Genomic DNA, 19,604 nt, shown 5'->3' on the forward strand with positions numbered 1-19,604 from the left:
GTTTGAACATATTCACATTAATTTCAATTTACCCACATGAACACTATGCATGAGGCATCAATGTAACAAAAATATTATACCCTAAAAAATTAGTTTATAAATATTTTTTCCTCCACTACAATTGAAGTCTTACACTAATTATTTTTGAAAAATTTTGATCTATTGCAAAATTTGAAAATTAGGGTGCTACAAAGTTATACATATGTTAACAAGTGGGGAGATTCAAACTAGCTGGAATAATGACACAAATATTGTCCTTATACCCAAGGTAAAGACTCTTACTCACCTGAACGATTTTCATCCAATTAATTTGTTTAGCGTGATCCATAAAATTGTTTCAAAGTTACTTGCTAATTTATTGAAGAAGATGCTCCTAGAAATCATCTCAAACGCCTAAAGTGGTTTTGTGCCAAGGCTTATCAGTCTCACAGGCGATTTTTGGTTGCTCATGAGGTACCTCATTTCCTCCATAGTAAAAAGGCAAAGATGGCCTTGGCTCAAGAAATCTGAACCTGATAAACCCTGGGCAAGTTTACCACTCCAAGTTAGTAAGGATGTTGAGTACCTTCTCTCGCTGGCTATAATTACTGAAGTTGGAGATGGAGCCAATACTCTCTTTTGGAGAGACAAATGGCTAACTGGAAGAAGCATCCAGGATTTGGCTCCTAATCTGTATGCTTTAGTGCCAAAAAGAAGAGCAAGCAGACGCACTGTGATGAATGCCCTGGTTGATGAGAATTGGGTAGCAGACATTCAAGGGGAAATTTTCTTGGAAGCATTGCTGGAATATCTAGAACTGTGGGATATTTTGGCAGAGGTAGAGTTACAGGAAGGTGCCTGGGATAAGCACATTTGGAGACTCTTCGCCTCAGGTGTTTACACAGCCAAATCAGCATATGATGTACTTTTTGAGGGTGCCGTCAGCTTCACCCCTTTGAACGTATTTGGAAGTCCTAGGCACCTCCTAAGTGCCATTTCTTTATGTGGCTGGCTGCTCACAACTGGTGTTGGACAGCAGACCGGTTTGCTCAGAGAGGCCTTCCCCACCGGGACCAATAATGTCTCCTATGTGATCAGGAGGAGAACATTCAACACCTACTCATAGGCTGTGTGTTTGCAAGACAATTCTGGTTTGAACTTCTGCAGATTTTTGGCCTTGCAACACTTGCTCCACAGCCTGATGATCCTTTCTTTGATGCCTGGTGGGACAAGGCGGTTTTGACGGTCAGCGGCGATACAAGAAAGGGTCTGAACTCCCTCATAATCCTTGGTGCTTGGACCATCTGGAAACTTCGAAATGATTGTGTGTTCAATGATGCTGCCCCTAGCATGCCCGCGGCTCTAGCCCATGCTATGGAGGAAGCCCATTTGTGGAGTTTAGCTGGTGCTAAGGGTCTGTTCTTGCACACAGCTAGTGCCGTTGTAGCCTAGTGGGTGTTGTGGTCATGTCTTTCTTGACAAGCATAGGTGATTTAGTCTTTACAAGTTTAGTGGGTGTGTGTGTTTGAGTCATGTAAGACTACTTCTCTTCTATTAATATAATGATACGCAGCTCTTCTGCGTGTTCGAGAAAAAAGACAATGCTAAATTGGGTATGTCTAAAGCGTATGATAGAGTGGAGTGTCCTTTTTTCTTGCATGGGATGCTTCTACCAGGGGTGTGTTTGGATGGCTGCTACCGCCCATCCTGCACCCGTGTGTGCGTATATTCACACTAGGAAGCGTGATTGGTTGTTTGCTTCCGCTACAACAGGTTGCAAAAGTGGGTGCAACTATAGGCCCAGATGCAGGGGTGAACGATACGTCTAGATCGAGCTTCGCTAGCGGAACAGTTCCACAGATGAAGGATAAGGATGGTGGGTCCACATGTTAGTTTCACATCTAGATGAATTGCATCCACTCATCCAACCTCGCGCTTTTGGTGTGATTGGTTGGAGTAGCATAGCCTGGATCGAACCATGCATCCAGACTCGGCTAGCCAGGCTTGCAACACACATCAATATTTTGTTTGGTTGATGTTTGCATGCAGCTAGAAGGAGGTTAAGCACTTGTTTGGTTGCTTTTCATGTCTGCACGCTCACCCATGCGCTCACCTGATGAGTGCACCATGCCAGCCAGGCCTTGGGGAAACGAGAAAGCATCCTAGGAGCTAGGATGAGCGGCGTTTTTTGCATGGTGCAAGCCAGGCTCAATGCCTCTGCAGGCAACCAATCACGTCTTTGCATCTGACAAAACTAGATGGACTGGATGCAGGCTACCAAACACCCCCCTTCTTTCTAGCGTGTGTGTTTGTTGCTCGCATAAGGTTTCGTGGATCTGCATCATAATATATCCTCGATGAGGGGAAGAACAAGGCTGAGTGGATGCGGCGATCGTGAAAAGTAGGTTGTTTGGTTGGTTGCATGAGCAGAAGCAGTAATCCTTGTGACTATGTTTTGTTGGTTGCCACGCCGATGCAGGAGATCCTGCATGTGCGACTGATGAGTGGGCCCGAAGTAGATGCAATGCATCCACTAAGCCTTCAAGATCTGAGTGGAGAGTGGAGATTCAACCGTATCCACCCTGTCAAGATGAAAACGTATGTTTACATCTGCTCGTACTGGCAACCAAACACTCTTCTCTATGAGTTTATACGGATCCACCAATGCAAACAGGGCTCATGCGAGCAACCAAATAGACCCAAGAATTTGCATCCACTTAGCATGCATCCCATCATCTAGGATATAAGATGCAGGTATACAAAACCCAATTTGACCAACCAAACACACCCATAATAAATTGTGTCTTTAGTGTCTTTACAAAATTAAGGTGAATAATGAGTATACTAAAATGAAATTAAGGGCTTTGACTTCGATGAGAGGTGATCCTTTATCATTATATTTATTTACTATAGTATGTCTTGAAGCTCTTTCAATGAGGCTGCAAGTAGCTGAAAAAGCCGTTCGAATTAAAGGAGTAAAAGATATGTTAGAAGGCATCCAGCTTGATGCATTTTGTCCTTTGCTAATAACTCAATTTTGCTGCTAAGTGCTACAAAGTCAGTAGCTATATGGAGGTAACATACTAGTTCCGGTTTTGGACTTAGTTGCTGCAAAGTGAGGATGATTGAGACTTGCTAATCCAGGCATGTCGTACATGAGGCGGCTTCTTTCATTTATTTGCTTCACATGGATGGCCTTTTAGTTTGTGAATTAGATTTTGAGAGGCTTATTCAGTTTCATGAACTTTTCTTTAAAAGTGTTACATATAATAAGGATGGACAACTATTCCTTCTCTTTTGGAAAGGTTGAAGCCGGAATATTCTTCCATTATCTAAAAAAACTTATGGAGGTATGAAAACATTAAACATAAATAAGGCAGTTTGTAATCATGTTCAGTGACAACCTACTGATGGGGACTTTTATGCATAGCTTAGGAATTTCGCATGAAGCATATAATTAAAAATACTTGGGTTTGCCCGTTTTCAATGGAAAATCTAAGACTTTGCCTTTCTGCTAGAGGAGAAGATTTGGCCTTGCATTCAAGTTTGAAAGAAAAGTTTCTCTCAAGGGCGGGAAAGGAAAAGAACTAAGTCTATTGCCCAGTCCATTCCAGTCTATGTTAGTCATGCTTCCACCTTATTAAATCACTGTGTGATATGACTCAGACTACAATGTTCTTGTGATATTGGTGGCACAACAAGATAATGCTGAGAAAATTCACTGGTTGGGAAAGGAGGAACCGATGAATCAAAGAGCAAAGGTGGATTGTGGGAATAATGTTTCCACCCGGGTAGGCATAAACTCCGACATTGATTGTGCTTTTCACAATCTTTTTTTTTACATTGCTATGCTAGCCCGACAGAAACAAGGTTGGAGACTTATAACCCAACATCCGCATTCAGTCATTCCTTGTGCTCTCCAATTTTAAAGTAATACAAAGTCCCAAACAAGATGAAGCACTTCATTTGGAGATTGGCCCATAATAGCTTACCACTACAACATAATGTAAAAATAAGAAGGATGAAGCTCGACACTATCTCCCCAATGTGCCACTGTCTAGACGAAGATGGACGATATATTTTAATAAAATGTGTGCATCAAATATCACCACTACAAAAACGGTGATCACAAACACGTTTTAACATACATGACTCCGTCAATGTGCCACCGTCTGGACCAAGATGAATGACTATTGAAGAACTTCACATGTGCTTCATTGATTGTTGAACTTCTAGCCCTAAAGAAAACCATTTTGTGGATGATTGAGCTGCAAGTAGTTACCTTCTGTTTCCTGCATCAAGATATGTGACCTGCACAAATAATCTCAAGATCAGGACTAGAACAGACGCCACACTAGATACATACAAAATACATGACTCGGTAACCATGGGATCAACTCTTGCAAAGCTTAGAATGCACATTGGGCAACATTTAGTCCATTGTGATACATTAGGCAAAATTAATAACACAATGAATGGTTTAATTGAGTGATGATATTAACTCATGTTTTTAAATACGAAACATCACCTTCTCATCCATGTACTTCTAGGCTTGCTGTTGCATATATATTCTCTCTTAGGCAAATTCCTAATAAAGCAGAAAACATTGGTAAGTTCCAGTAGCTAAAGCAAGCATCCGCAGACCTAGTTAGAGGCTGTTATTGGTTAAAACCCACCGGCAAGCAGCGACAGGCAACACAAGGAGCCGGGAGGCTCCTGGGACTGCTGGTGGGCCCCGGTCCCTCGGTCAATAGCCCACGATCCGGCACACGACCTGGCGTCTGGGTTGCTAGGCGTGCCACCTAACCTTGTACCTGATCAGGAAGGTGTAGAAGTGATTTATGTTAGTTTCCTGCATGCACAGATACGTATAAACATTAGTCCGAGCTGTGATCGGCTCATCGGGTGATTCCTGATATCGGCTATAAAAAGCCGATTGTGTCCAGTATTAGATCGGATCTAAGTATTTTAACAAAGCGCGCATATCCTATGGTAATATAAAACCTACTCTGTAATTAGTAAGCTAATCCAATCTACGACAGTTAAAGCTTTCACCGCATAACTGAAACATCCTACGCGTAATTGAGCCTAACAGATACGAAAGATAATAGAATAGCAATCTAAACAGAGGCCTAAAAACCAACAGAGAGCCGATTCCCGGAACAATCTCCTTTTAGATTGATAAAAACCATCAAGCATATTGAAGGGCCTAATCATGCGGATGTTAAGCTGAATCTTCGATGAACAAAGACTAACCATAACAGATGGATCTACTAATCAAGAACAGAGCAAGGTGCTGCCCTCATACCCGAGACCGGGTACGAGGATAGCCAAACGTTGTTCACAGGTAACAAACGATACATAAATACAACATGAAAGAGCCGATGCTACCCTATAAACACTAAGATAACTAGTGCTACTCGCCATCAACAATGCTTCAGTACGAAAAATACCAAGGTAAACATGCCAGAATGATGCTGCCCCGATCATGCGAAGCGTGATCGGGGCTGCACGACACTTATCCGAGAGAAACCCTAGAACAGGGGTGGCGATGCGCCGAGAGTTGTTTGTGAATGATTGATGTTGTCTCATTCGTAGTCCAAGGTATATATTTATAGTCCGGAGACTTGTCTTTCCTGACCAATCCTAACCTACTATGACATAAATCCTGACTATCTCTATCTAAACTAATTTAAACGCACACACCTATCTAGATACATGGCCGATCCTGGCCTTAAAACGCTCGCGCAGGGGCCGATTCGCAAGCCCACTACGATTATCTTTTGAGCCCATCTTGCTTCGCGGCCCACCTTCTGGCGCAGCTAAATTATAGCGATAACAGAGGCTCTAACTAGAAAGCCACAAAGAATTGCATCTTTCAAACAAAGCAGGAAATCCAGCAGTTCATACAAAGAGACGAAGGCCATACAAATAGGTAAAACGTAAACGAAGCATGACAAATGCTTTAATTTAGGCTCTAACTACTACCAACACCTTCCTAGGCTTGCCGAGCGGTGCTACAGCTATCCAGAGGTGAGGCAATTCCCACTTTCTCTCCTTGGCGCCAACAAGTAATGAACCACCTAGTTATAATTATTCAATAGCAGCTTAGAACTTTCTCATGGATTAAAAATACAAGAGGGACAAGAAATAGGTATCCTTTAATTTCCTTTATTCTCTACAGACTTAAGAAGAAGAAGAAATACTTATACAGAAAATTAGTTGCTAAATTATCAGACACATGATTCGTATATAAACAAGCATACCGAATGATCTTTGAGGATCCTCGAGGAGCGGGTGGTGTTACCACCTGGTACCAAAGGTTACTGTAGGCTTCCATTCACCCCAAAAAATGGTCTTCTTGCTACCAGTATTTTTAAGGTGGACCGATAGGGTGTTTTCTAGTAGTGGGAGAAGCTCTAGATCTAGTTTTAAAATGGTATTGCTCCAGGCAAATAATGAACATTGCTAAGATTTTGTTTACTTCATTTGATGGAACTCTAATATTAAAGGAGAATCTAGAATGCTGTTTTTCTTAACTTTGATATATATCATGTAGCATGATGTCCAAGACACTGTAGCCGTAGTATTGCACATCAACTGGCTCAGTTTGGTGCTTCTTTGGATTCGTTTGAAAGCTTGAATCTGTCTCTGGTTTGAGGATATTCCAGAGCTTGTTTTAGACATTGTAATCTGTGAGTGTACTGGGCTAATTGTCTAATGAAAGTTCACTTTTCATTTTATTAAAAAATGGTTTAATAATAGCACCTGTCTCCTGTATTGACGAGGTTTGGTGTCTGATGCCCCAAAATTTGCAAGCATTGTTCATCTTGCACCCTAAGATGAGAATTTGATTATTTTATTTTCTATGGGCGGTGCATGTGCGAAATTACTATTCAAATATCGACATTGGTTAGCTCCTACATGTTGCATTTCCTGCAATGTTACTCCTTGATATTGTTTACCATGTACCTTGTTAAAGTAGCACGGGTAGTCATCTTATGATAATGGCTGCATTTATTTGCTTTGCGATGCTCCAGGTCCTTATATGAACCAGGAAAGGGAAGGGTATTATCTTTCACAATATGTAAATATCTAAATGGAAATAGGTTACTACAAGAGAAATGAGTATTAGCAATGGGATATGTGGTTGTTAAAGGTACAAATATGGTCGTTAAAATTTATTATTGACTACAAAAATATGGTTGTCCATGGTTGTTAAAGGCTCTGTCATTAATAGAATTAGAGGCCACATACAATTTCTGGTCTTTAGCTTTTCAATGACGAGACAATGTCCGTCGTTGATACGAGGGTATTAATAGCCACATTTCAATGTAGCAATGACCACCTTTTTCCATCATTAATTTATTACGCCACTAGCATGAGGTATTGCCAACAAAATTTGTTGTCGTTAATCATAGTTCACTAGATACTATAAAGCATCAACAACCACTTTTATAGCAACCACATATTTTTAGCAGCAGAAGAATCTGGAATAGACATTTTTGCCGGAAGTACATCTAGTATGCTGAATATGCTTCTCTTCAAGCAAAAACTACGTCATATTTGATGCACACACCTGATTAAAAGATGTCCTCCATCTTCGTCCAGACGGTGGCACATTGGGGATCGAGCTTCATCCTTCTTCTTTTTACATTATGTTGTAGTGGTAAGCTATTATGGGCCAATCTCCAAATGAAGTGCTTCATCTCTTGTTTGGTACTTTGTATTACTTTAAAATTTGAGAACACAAGGAATGACTGAATAAGGATGTTGGATTATTAATCTCCAACCTTGTTTCTGTCGCGCTAGCATAGAAATGTTAAAAAATAAAAAAAAACAAAGATCATGAAAAACTCAATCATGTTGGAGTTTATGCCTACCTGGGTGGAAATATTCCCACAATCCACCTTTGCTCTTTGATTTATCAGTTCCTCCGTCCTTTCCCAACCAGTGAATTTTCTCAGCATTATCTTGTTGTGCCACCAATATCACAAGACCGTTGTAGTCAAGTCATCTCGCACAATGATTTAATGAGATGGAAGCATGACAAATGTAGACTGGAATGGATTTGGAGCCTTAATTATTTCCTTTCTCACCCTTGAGAGAAAATTTTCTTTCAGACTTGAATGTGAGGCCAAACCTTCTCCTCTAGAAAGTTAAATGCTTTAGTCTTAGATTTTCCATTGAAACGGACAAATCCAAGTAATTTTAATTATATGCTTCACGCGAAATTCCTAAGCTGTGCATAAAACTCCCTTCCATTTCATCAATTAGGTTGTCATCATTGAGCATGATTACAAACTGACCTTATTTGTGGCTTGCATACCCAACATTTCAAATAGGTGTTTAATATTTTCATTACCTCCATAGGGTTGTTGAGATAATGGAAGAATATATTCCGGCTTCAACCTTTCCAAAAGAGAAGGAATACTAGTCCATCCTTGTTACATGTAGTAGCCCACCACTATACACTTTTAAAGAAAAGTTCATGAAACTGAATAAGCGTCTCAAAATCTAATTCACAAACTAAAAGGCCATCCATGTGAAGCAAATAAATAAAAGCAGCCGCCTCATGTACAAAATGCCTGGACTAGCAACTCCCAATCATCCTCACTTTGCAGCAACTAAGTCCAAAATTGGAAATAATATATTACCTCCATATAACTCAATTTTGCAGCACTTAGCAGCAAAATTGAGTTATTAGAAACGGATAAATGCATCAAGCTGGATGCCTTCTAACATATCTTTTACTCCTTTAATTCGAACAGCTTCTTCAGCTACTTGCAACCTCATATATGGAAAGAGCTTCAACACATACTATAGATAAATAAATATGATGATAAAGGATTGCCTCGTCGAAGTTGAATCCCTCGTTTTTGTTTTAGTATACTCATTATTCACGTTAATTTTATAAAAGCTTTTATATATCCCATATTATAAAGTTTGTGGCAACAAAACTATTGTCATATGAAAGTACTTTTAGACGAAAATCCAATCATACTATTGCTATAAGATAAAGTAATCATTTTGTAAGATTAACTGTTGGCCAAAAATTTCAAAGTCTGAATATAAAATTGCGTGAGCGCCTTATATTATGGGATGAAGGGAGTATCTACTAATAACTTATACCTGAATATCCCAGTGATCTATTGGTCATGGTAATTAGCTTTTGTAAATGCAAAATATTTATTACCTCCTAGCTCATTAACCAAGAGCAAAAATGCAAGGATCAAGATCTTGAATCGAATCAGAAATGCTGTTGCATTGTCTTATCATTGTCGAGAGGGTTCACTTAGTAAAAGATTTTTCACTAAACAGAAAAGGGAAATGATTCAATACAATAACAAGATTATATTATTATTGAATTTACAGAGAGTAATGGGTCTTAAATATAGATTGTGTCTGACCTGGATGTTGGTGATTGGGTCGGGGCTATGGGTCCAAGTGAACGCAATAATGTGCAGGCGTGGAGAGAACACAAGGTATGCCATCTGTGAGGAGCTGGAAATATGTGCGGAGTGCTCATGATGAAGCTGCACAATCAGTTCATGACAACATATGCATAGGAGAGAGCTGTTAGAATGGGGCATGTGGTAGAGCTTCTCCAGATTCTAGGAAGAATCAGCCACTAGGAGCCCCACCAAAGTGGCCCTAAGAGCAGCATTTTATCGCATCCACATGTCCTACAAATGCTCATTTGATGCTGAATTGTTCCATGCTCTCATATCCGAGAACTTTATTTACATATACTTTCACCATATTGTCGATGTCCATTTCCATTTTCGAGTACTCATAGACAAGGATGCTGTCCGATCGATCATTATTTGTTCTTTCAATTCTTTGCCTGTCCCAGCATTCTGGTTGCACACTCTCTAGCCAACCGAAGAGCACACCTTTGTCACTCGCAAACTAACTTGTGGCTGATGTTCCCAAGACCATGTCTGCAACCTGCCAACCTGTATCGTGTAGGTGAGTAGGTGTTTCCTACCATCAGCATGTAAGGTAGGCATGCTGGAAGGAACTATGGAACTCTAAAACTATAATCATACTTGTTAAACGATTTTAGTTCGATACACCAAATATTACTGGTAGGGAAAAAGTGTTACAGCCATCTTTGGATGCAAAGGCCCAGCTCTACAAAGATGTATCCTTATGTGGCATGTGGTATCCATGCATTGATGCCAAAATAATATTAAATACCAGCAAGTTTTGATTTAGAAGGACTTTGAAATTAATCTGCAGGAAACCAAATAACTTATTTGTCATTCTAACTATTTCTAGGAGTAAGCAATTCTAAAATAAGTCAGAAAACACTATGTAAAGAGACATGCCTTTAAAATTAGGTGACAACTGATGCTAACAACAAGATTGAGAAATAGGCATATATATGACTCATACAAACCAAAACTGAAGCGTCTGGTTCTAAGCCACATTAGGCAGCACGAAATTGCTACAAATCAATCCATGGTTCCACACAAACATAAAACATCTAATGAAAAGCAAACAAGATACATGGACACGTGGACACAGCATTTCCATGCTCATGGCCATACATATGTGAGATTCACACCATCACTTGCATTGTTACCACCATGGCAAACATGTCCGGAAGAATCTGCATAATTCTGATTGATCACCATATCGATGTGTGAGCTTAGATGCTTAGGGCGAGATCCACATCACCATCCACAGAATTTTCTTCCGCAGCAGCTTCAGCTGGTGGAGCTAAGTCACGAAACTGAATCTCAGAGGGGCGATGCAGGTGGCGATAATCCCTGCGACATGATTGCATTCATAAAACTTATTGTTAAGCTAGAAAAAAAGAGGATTGTTTATATATGCACTTAAAAACTCTGGAGAGTAGCTCATGTACGTACAGGGTAAAGCAGCCTCCTTTGTAGGTTCCATGTTCCATGAGCTCATGTTTAGTCTGTGGGATCTTTTCAGTTATGCCACAGCAGCAGCGGAAGAGAACAACTGGTGTGGGCTCCTGATCATTTTTCAGACTCGGTGACAGAGGCGCCAGGTGCACAGGGATTGTAACCAATGCATTGTTGGTGTTGGGTTCAGGCAGTGCCAATATTTCCTGCTGTGCGCGTGGGTGTGGCTGTGAAACAACCAGGGCCAATTCCTGGCTAGTATTTGGTTGCTTTTGTGGTGGTGGTGGAATTGGAGCTGAGGTGGACACTTGCCGCACTCTCAGTGGCTGCACAAAGCCACTCCCTGCCTGCTGAGAGGCACGTCGAGGGCGGTGAACCTTCAGATGGCCACCACGGGCGCGTCTAGAGTGGAACTCTCGGTGGCAGTAGTCACATTCGAATACCTGCATAGCAACTTTCTGTTATATATATGCACAAACATTTCAAAAATATAACATTTCACTTTGCAAAAATTAGAATAAACAAAAACAGTATCGGAGAACTTCTAATGTTCTAGGTTTGCACAAACATGTAGATAATAAGAATTGATACATGTGGTTGTGGATGTAGGTGGTATGCATATATCCCCTACACATTAAACAATACAGGTATATATGATCTTTAAACTATATAGATGTAAAATGAATTGGTATTGGTATGTATTAAATCCTGCATGATAACTCTTAAGGGACTAGTCCTGTATTTTCCACGAATGTCCCACAGTTTTTTGAGGAACATTGAAAAATAAATTAAACAAAATAAAACAATGAAACAAATCTAAGAAAATATGAAAAATATATGGGGCAAATACGTTGGTGTTTTTACCGTCGGCCTACCTAGGGATACCCTAAGATAGGTGATTATTTGGTGAGGGATTGCCAGATCTGGAATTTGAAGGTGAACACAAGGACAAAAGACACAAATTTAGACAGGTTCGGATCCCTAGAGTAGCGTAATACTCTACATCCTGTTCTGGGATGTTGTATATTGCGCCCTGCGCTTGGGTGTTGAGTTGCCTGTTGGCTGCTCTCTGTTGGTTCTCTCTCTCTATCTAGGTACCCCTGCCCTCCTTTATATATCTCAGGGGACGGGGTTCTTACTAGGATTACAAGATAGGAGTCCTAGTAGGATTATAAGATATGAGTCCTAATAGGATTACAATGGAATCCTAGTAGGAATCATACTTCTTTTTCCTCACGGGTAGCTTCCTTGCGGTACCCAGGGGATCTATCCCTGAGAAGCCTCCGAGCTCTTCATAGCCGAGTACTGCAGGCATTTCGAGTACTTCTGAAGTAGTCTTCAGTTTCTTCTGAAACTCCGTCTTGAAGGTCTTCTTCGAGTACTTCCTTTGTTGCATCGAGGCTATGAGGTGCTCCTGCCCCGAATAGCTTGAAGTCTTCTTTTGTATGGGGTGCGATGGAAAATCGCACTCCATATGGAGTAGCCCCTGAGCCTTAGGTTGAATCGAAGAATCAGGCTGAGGGTTACATTAGTCTTGAATCTTCCTTACTTACTCTTCGAATATATTCAAAAAATAAGTAGTCGATGACACGTATCCTGCAGCCCCCGAGTCTTGAATCCAAAACCCTTAGGTTCAGAAAAAGGATCCAAGAATCATGGCATTGGTGTTACTCTAAAATCCCTAGAAAAACTCTTTGCCTTCTGCACAGTGAAATTGAGCCTCCCGCTGGTTTATTTAACCGCACGATGACTTAGAGTTTCTTCTGCACTCTCAGTCTTCATATGAGTCATCTTCGAGTAGTTTTGCGGCGTCCAGCCCCCGAGCTTATGAGCCAGGAGAGCCGAAGGAGCCATGTCGAGTAGTGTGCATCGCCACCCCCCGAGCCTGGGAACTAGCGAAACTGTGATGGCACGCCGTGCTACCTGGAGGGTTGTTGCCGAAGCTTGATCTGAAAAAAGACAATGCATACATTATGTAGCATAATGCGAAGATACCGAGTAGTACTCAGTAATAATGTGAAGACACCAAAATTTATTCGGTATAAAAATAGCTGTGTCGAGCTCTTTTTTAGGCTATTTAAATCTCCCGAGTAGTCCACCTTTACGTTCACCCGGTCCCAGTTTAGCCTTCACCCATAGCATGTACGAGTCGCTTAGGTCTCTTGCCTTCGCTCATACAGGACGGGTCGCTTAGGTCACGACTGGAGACTCGAGATTTCACGGATTAAGGCATTTGCTACTCGAGTAGATTAACGACCGTTAAGAGGAGACAACGAGCTGAAAGTAGTCATCATGCGACAGAGTGGATGCACAGTGCGCAAAAGGTAGTCAATGAAGTGTAGCTCTAAAGGGTTTCAATGCCCATCGAGAGTCGTACACGGATAAGTAGTCGGTGAAGTGTAGCTTTGGAGGGTTTCGATGCCCATCGAGAGTCGTACACAGATAAGTAGTCGGCGAAGTGTAGCTCTGAAGGGTTTCAATGCCCGTCGAGAGACATACACAGATAGATAGTCAATCATGGTGTAGCCCCCGCGGGTTTCATGCTCGTCAAGAGGCGTACCCAAAAAGGTAGCTAATCTTGTGAAGAACAAGTCGGAAAAGGTATAAGTCACTTAGCTTGATTCGTGGACGAATGTCGACGAAGCCGTGGAGCTTGTTGATGGAGCTGTGACAGTTTGTTGAAGGAGCTCGACTAGTCGGAGTCGATTCCGACTAGTTTTCAAGTCGAGACGAGTAGTTGATGTAGTCGTTGCCGTGAGGCTCACCCTCGACTAGTTTCTAGTCGAGACGAGTAGTCGAAGTAGTCGTCGGCGGGCCGCCGATCGTCCTCGCGAAGTCGAAGTGATCGCCGGCGGGCCGTCGAGCCTCCTCGCGAAGTCGAAGTAGTCGAACTCGTTGCTGCAGCGCGCGGATATTGCAGCACAAGCCGAAGTTGAACCGGGTCGTCGAGGTCGGCGGCCACGGTGCATCGACGTTGCAGTGCGAGGTGAAGTCGAGCCAAGTAGTCGAGGTCGATGTAGCCGTTCGCTGAAGGATCCGATCTCGAACTCGATGAATTGATCCGCCGATGCATATGTTGAAGTAGCAATCCGCCACCTTGAGTGGATTGATGTTGATGAAGAGGTCCTTCAAATTCGCCTAATGATCGCGACGATCGGCCCCATGGTGGGCGCCAGCTGTCGGTGTTTTTACCATCAGCCTACCTAGGGATACCCTAAGGTAGGTGAATATTTGGTGAGGGATCGCCAAATCTGGAACTTGAAGGTGAACGCAAGGACACAATACACAAATTTAGACAAGTTCAGGCCGCTAGAGTAGCGTAATACCCTACGTCCTATTTTGGGATGTTGTATATTGCGCCCTGCGCTTGGGTGTTGAGTTGCCTGTTGGCTGCTCTCTGTTGGTTCTCTCTGTGTATCTAGGTATCCCTGCCCTCCTTTATATATCTCAGGGAACGGGATTCTTAGTAGGATTACAAGATAGGAGTCCTAGTAGGATTCTAATGTATACAATATCTCAAATGGTATCCAAGCCGGTATTTATTGTGCTTTATAAAAATGATGACTCATGGGATTACCTATTTGTTTTTTATAGAAGTAAGTAATTAGGGTCTGATTGGTTGGGTGCCAAAATGTGCCCTGCCAAAATATGGGCAAGCCTATAAATTTTAGCATTCGTTTGGTTGAATTTGAAAAATTGGAATGACTTAAATCGACGACATTTAGCTCGCCCACATTTAGGTTTTTTGTGCCAATCCCCTCTTATGGTACTTGTATTTTGGCATCAAACAAATTGATGGTGAAAATTTTGGTTGCACCTAACCAATTGCTATTCTTGCCCACGTTTTGGAAAATAAATTTGGCATGCCCATATTTTAGTCTGCTCATGATTTGGTAAGGTAAATTTTGGAACCCAACCAATCAGGCTCTAAGTATGCAAAAGCATTTATGATTGAATCTTCACAAGATTTAAGAAATAATCTCTTTTATGTGATCTTCCACAAACAGATTTTCTTAATTATTCTAGATGCTCCTATGTATTTCTTTAGTGGTAAGCGATCCAACGAGGTGCCACTCGTACTGACACAATCAATCTCATGGCCAAGCCTCGTGTAGGTGCTTATACGCGTGACATGTGCCTTTGTATGACCATATGCCTCTATACTATGTTTCTTCAAAATAAAAACATACAATCTTTTCTATATATTTTTTGTATACATTTGTATTGAAATATAGTGAATGCCGAAGAAGCAAACTAACAATGCTCATCACCACTCAATGATCAATTAAAAAACCATGTGAATAATCCCATGCATATCGTGCAGAAGATTTTGTGATTAATATATAGGCTATATATCTAGCAAACATACTCAACTTGGCTTAGAAATTTATCCGTTGATTTAGTTATTGATACAGTTAAAGAATAATTTAACCTTGAGATATACCAAAATAATTTGATTGCTGACTTTCCCTTTACTCATCAAATAACCAGGATATTGGCACATAGTCTCTAATACATAGTTTTGAACAATTCCTATCTAAACATTATGGTGTCAAAAAATATAAAAAAAGTGGTGACGAAAAAGTTGATTTATTTTACTTACTTAAGTGGTGCAAGTTTATAGGCTACTCACTAGTACAGTAACCCAATACAGTAACCCCCTTTAGTTCCGGTTCCAAACCTCTTTAGTCCCGGTTATGGAACCGGGACTACGAATCCAGGACTAAAGATCCGTGTAAGGCAAAAAATTTATTTCGCGCCCAGGACTCAAACCCAAGATCTCTTGTCTCACGTATAACTTTCTTGCCACCCTATCTACACAGCACATATGACTCTAATTGGGATGCTTTTCTTTTGAAACAACACGTAGAACCCCCTTTAGTCCCGGTTGATCGGTTGATAGCTAAATGGTGACCCTTTAGCCTCGGATGGTGTTACCAACCCGGACTATAAGTTTTGGACTTTTAGTCCCGGTTGGTGGACTAAAGATGGACCTTGAGTCCTGGTTGGAGCCTCCAATCGGAACTAAAGGTCCCTCCCAGCCCCACCCGTTGGACCCGGGACTAATGTCATCATTGGTCCCGGGCCCAACAACAGCCGGGATAAATGTAAAAAATTAAAGATATTTTCTATAGTAGTGACTACTACCCATCCACAGTTTGTAACTTCCTTTTGTCATGTTTTTGCAGGCGCGATAAATTCTGCATCAGGGATGAGGCCACATTTTGCCACAGATAGTTTAACCGTGAGTGATAAAATAGACCAAAGATCAGATTATGGACCAAAAGTCTCAGGCCACCCCTTGAGCTAGTCACAGGTCTCTACGTGCGTGTGGTTTTTAGGATTTGAACCCATAAGCTTCCTCTTCATACAATACTTTCTTTCCCTACGACCACTACATCATTGTTAATACTCACTCTATTTTTATTTACATATCGTATTAGGTTTATCCTAAGTCAAACTTAGCCAACTTTGATCAAATTTATAGAAAAGAATAATAATATTTACAATACCAAATTTATTTCATTTAATCCACCATGAAATATATATTGATAGTGCATAGGTTGGGTAGTATAGTTTGTCAGACTCAGGGCCACGGGACTGGGTGCATAACGTAGTTTAAAGAGGTTTAAGAGATTAAGCCCGTCTCATCTCTTATCTCTTATTTATCTCGTTTATCTCTTATTTATCCTGTTTAAGTAGGAGATAGAGCTAACCGGTACAGGAGGAATCTACTCGAGATATGTTCTGGTACGATTCCCTGGCTAGTGTTGGTTAGTATCTTTGTAACTCTGGCCTCTCGGATATATAAGGGAGGACAGGGACCCCTCTCAAAACACGATCTCTGGATCATTCAACACCTAAGGCAATACAAACCACTACAGGACGTTGGGTATTACGCACCTAGCGGCCCGAATCTGTCTAAGCTTTGTGTTCCTTGTACCTTCGAGTTCCTGATCTCAGCGTTCCCTCACCCAAAACCTACCACCTTGGGTATACCCCTCGGTGGGTAGCCGGTTAAACACCGACAACTGGCGCGCCAGATAGGGGGACGCGTCGAAGATCCATCGGCGAGCTCGTTGGCGACTTTCAAATTTTCCAGGTCAGTTCCCTCTCAGGGCACGACTGTGACAGTTCGAATACCTGTAAACTAGGCGCATAATTTGTTAGAGTGAAGTATGTGCTTGATAGTGTAAAGCTTGTGAATGTTTGTGTGAAGCTTTTGAAAATTTAAAGTGCAAGTAAAAAGGGCATTTCTGTAATTATAGAAAAACCTAGGGTTGTTTTTGCAAAATGTAATTTGATAGGAGGTAACTCCAAAATAAGGGAAGGGTGGTTTTGCAAATATGCTTTCTCTTATTTTATCCCCTGCAAAAATTATATTTTATCCAAAAGTTTCAGTTGAAATGTGTGTGTTGAAGTGTGTAAAAATTTTGGGTAAAGTGGTGAAAATAAGGGTATTTATGTAATTTTATAAAAGTACAAGTCCTTTTAGGCAAGTATTTGATTTACAAAAGTAATTCTCAAAGTTACTCAGGGCTAAAGTGTAAAAGGTGCAAGTCATTATGACATGTCTATCCAATCATTATGACGAGTCTATCCCGTCATCATGACGTGTCATAAATGCTTGCATTTAGGTCCTGAATTTTATAAAGTTACGCTCTTTAGGACAAAAGTAATTCAAATCCAACTTTTGTTCAAAATTTAACGTGTAAAGATATAAGTTTTGAGTTTTTGAATTGGGCCCTAAAGCAATGTTGTAGAGTTTGAAAAACTCTCCAACTTTCGTTTTGGGCATTTCTTCATTAGGATTTTAAATCAATGGGAAATTTTACTTTACAGACAGGTCCCTACAGTTTTCTAAAATTGCGTATGAGTCCTTAGGGAATTCCATTCCCCCTTCTCCTCTGTTTTTCTTCTTCCTGGTGCTTCCTTATCCTCTACCAGCGGCATCTCTTGTCTGGCTTCCATTCTTATCCACCCGGCCCCATCTCTCTCTCTCTCTCTCTCCTCCACGGCGGGCGCTCGGGCGGAGCGCGCACAGACGCTGGCGGGCGGCGCGCTGGCGCTTTGCAGGCGGGCGTTGGCGGGGCTGCGGCTCGCGTACGCTAGCGCGCGGCGGGCGGGCGGCTGCGAGCGGGCCCAGGAGCTGCGCGGCGTGCGCGAGCGGCTGGCGCAGGGCCGGCGGCACGCGGGGCGCAGGCGCGCGGCGCGGCTGGCAGCAGCGGCTGCGGCGCGAACGAGCAGGCGCGCGCGCGGGTGGAGGAGCGGCGCGGTGCTGGTGCGATGGGAGAGCGGGGTGCGGGCTCTGGCGGCTACGGCTCGGGGGCGGAGCAGGCTCGGCGTGCGCAAGGCCGGAGCGGCGTGGGCAGGAGTGGAGGCTGGTGATGTGGGCGCACGGGTGGAGCAGTACGCGGCGAGCAGGCACTGGAACAGCGCGAGCGCTCGGGATCCAGGCTGGGCCAGAGCGCGGCGCTGGCGACGTTGGCGCAGGCGCTGGAGCAGAACGCGCGCAAGCGCGTGTGCGGGCACGGCGCGGCTCGGCGTGCAGGACTGAACGTGCAGGTGGAGCTCTGGCGGCGGTTTGGCGTGGGCTAGCACGAGGACAGCAAGGCCCCACGCGTGGAGTACCTGGTGATGGTCTGGCGCGGGCCCCACGCGTGGAGTACCTGGTGATGGTCTGGCGCGGGCGGCCGCAGCAAGACATGACGCGGGCCAAGAAAGCACGCGATTCGGGCGTGCGCGGAAGCGACGTGGCAAGATCGGAGTAAGCGCGGATCCGGCAACAGGAGAAGGAGGAGGAGCTATGCAGAGCACTGGCGTGCAGGGCAACGACGTGCAGAGGGCGGCGAGCCGGAAGGAAAGATGGCGAAGCGAAGGCGACGGTTACAGCGCGGCGAGATCAGAAGGAGCAGCTGCGCAGCGGCAAGGCGGTCAGGACAGGAGTAACGCGGCGCGGGTTCGACGCGCAGCGCAAGACCGGCGGCGGTGGTAGGCCGGCCCTAATGGCGTCGCAACAGTTGGAGAGAACGACGGAGTTGCAGAGCCCGGAGGTCCGAGCGGAATCGAACCGGCGCGTTCGTTAGGGCGAGCGGAAGTGTTTTGCCAGTAGCCGGCTCGGCTCGATTCCGCAGGCGTGTGCGCGTGCAAGGCAACAGGCCACGCGCGAGCAGGTTAAGGGCCAGTGGTGTGAGAGCAGTACAGGAACAGTGTGCCGGAGATGCTATCAGGCGCAGCGGTCCTGCAGGAGGCTACGCGAGTGTGCCGGCCGTGTTTCAGTGGCACACGTGCGTGAGCAGAGAAGGCTTAGCCGTGAGCAGGAAAACCCTGAGGTTCGCAAAGGAGTCGGCATAGCGAACCAATCCGGTCCTATCGGCTTCTTCCTTGAGTCTACGACATCCAGCAGCACCTTTCTCTCGCCGATCGATCGAGCGAGACCACAACACCTCGAAGAGACTCCTGAACCCCCATCAAGTTTCTTCGGATCCCTTCACCAGGACATCATCGCCGTGGCAAAGTCGACTATCATCGCCACGGATCACCGTGAGGAATACCTCTCCGGCTATCCTTCACCCATTGCAATTCCCGGCAAACTTCTTCGTCACCCACGGAATCTCGTCACCGTCGAGCTCTTCTCATCGCCAATCCTATTCACCATGGGAATTCAGTTTCTGCTTGTTCTTCTCCACAACCAAGGCTACCCCAAGGTTTGCCCTGATTCACTGAATCTTTCTAATGCCG

Source organism: Panicum hallii, chromosome 3, assembly GCF_002211085.1.
Source record: "Panicum hallii strain FIL2 chromosome 3, PHallii_v3.1, whole genome shotgun sequence".
Taxonomy (NCBI): Eukaryota; Viridiplantae; Streptophyta; class Magnoliopsida; order Poales; family Poaceae; genus Panicum; species Panicum hallii.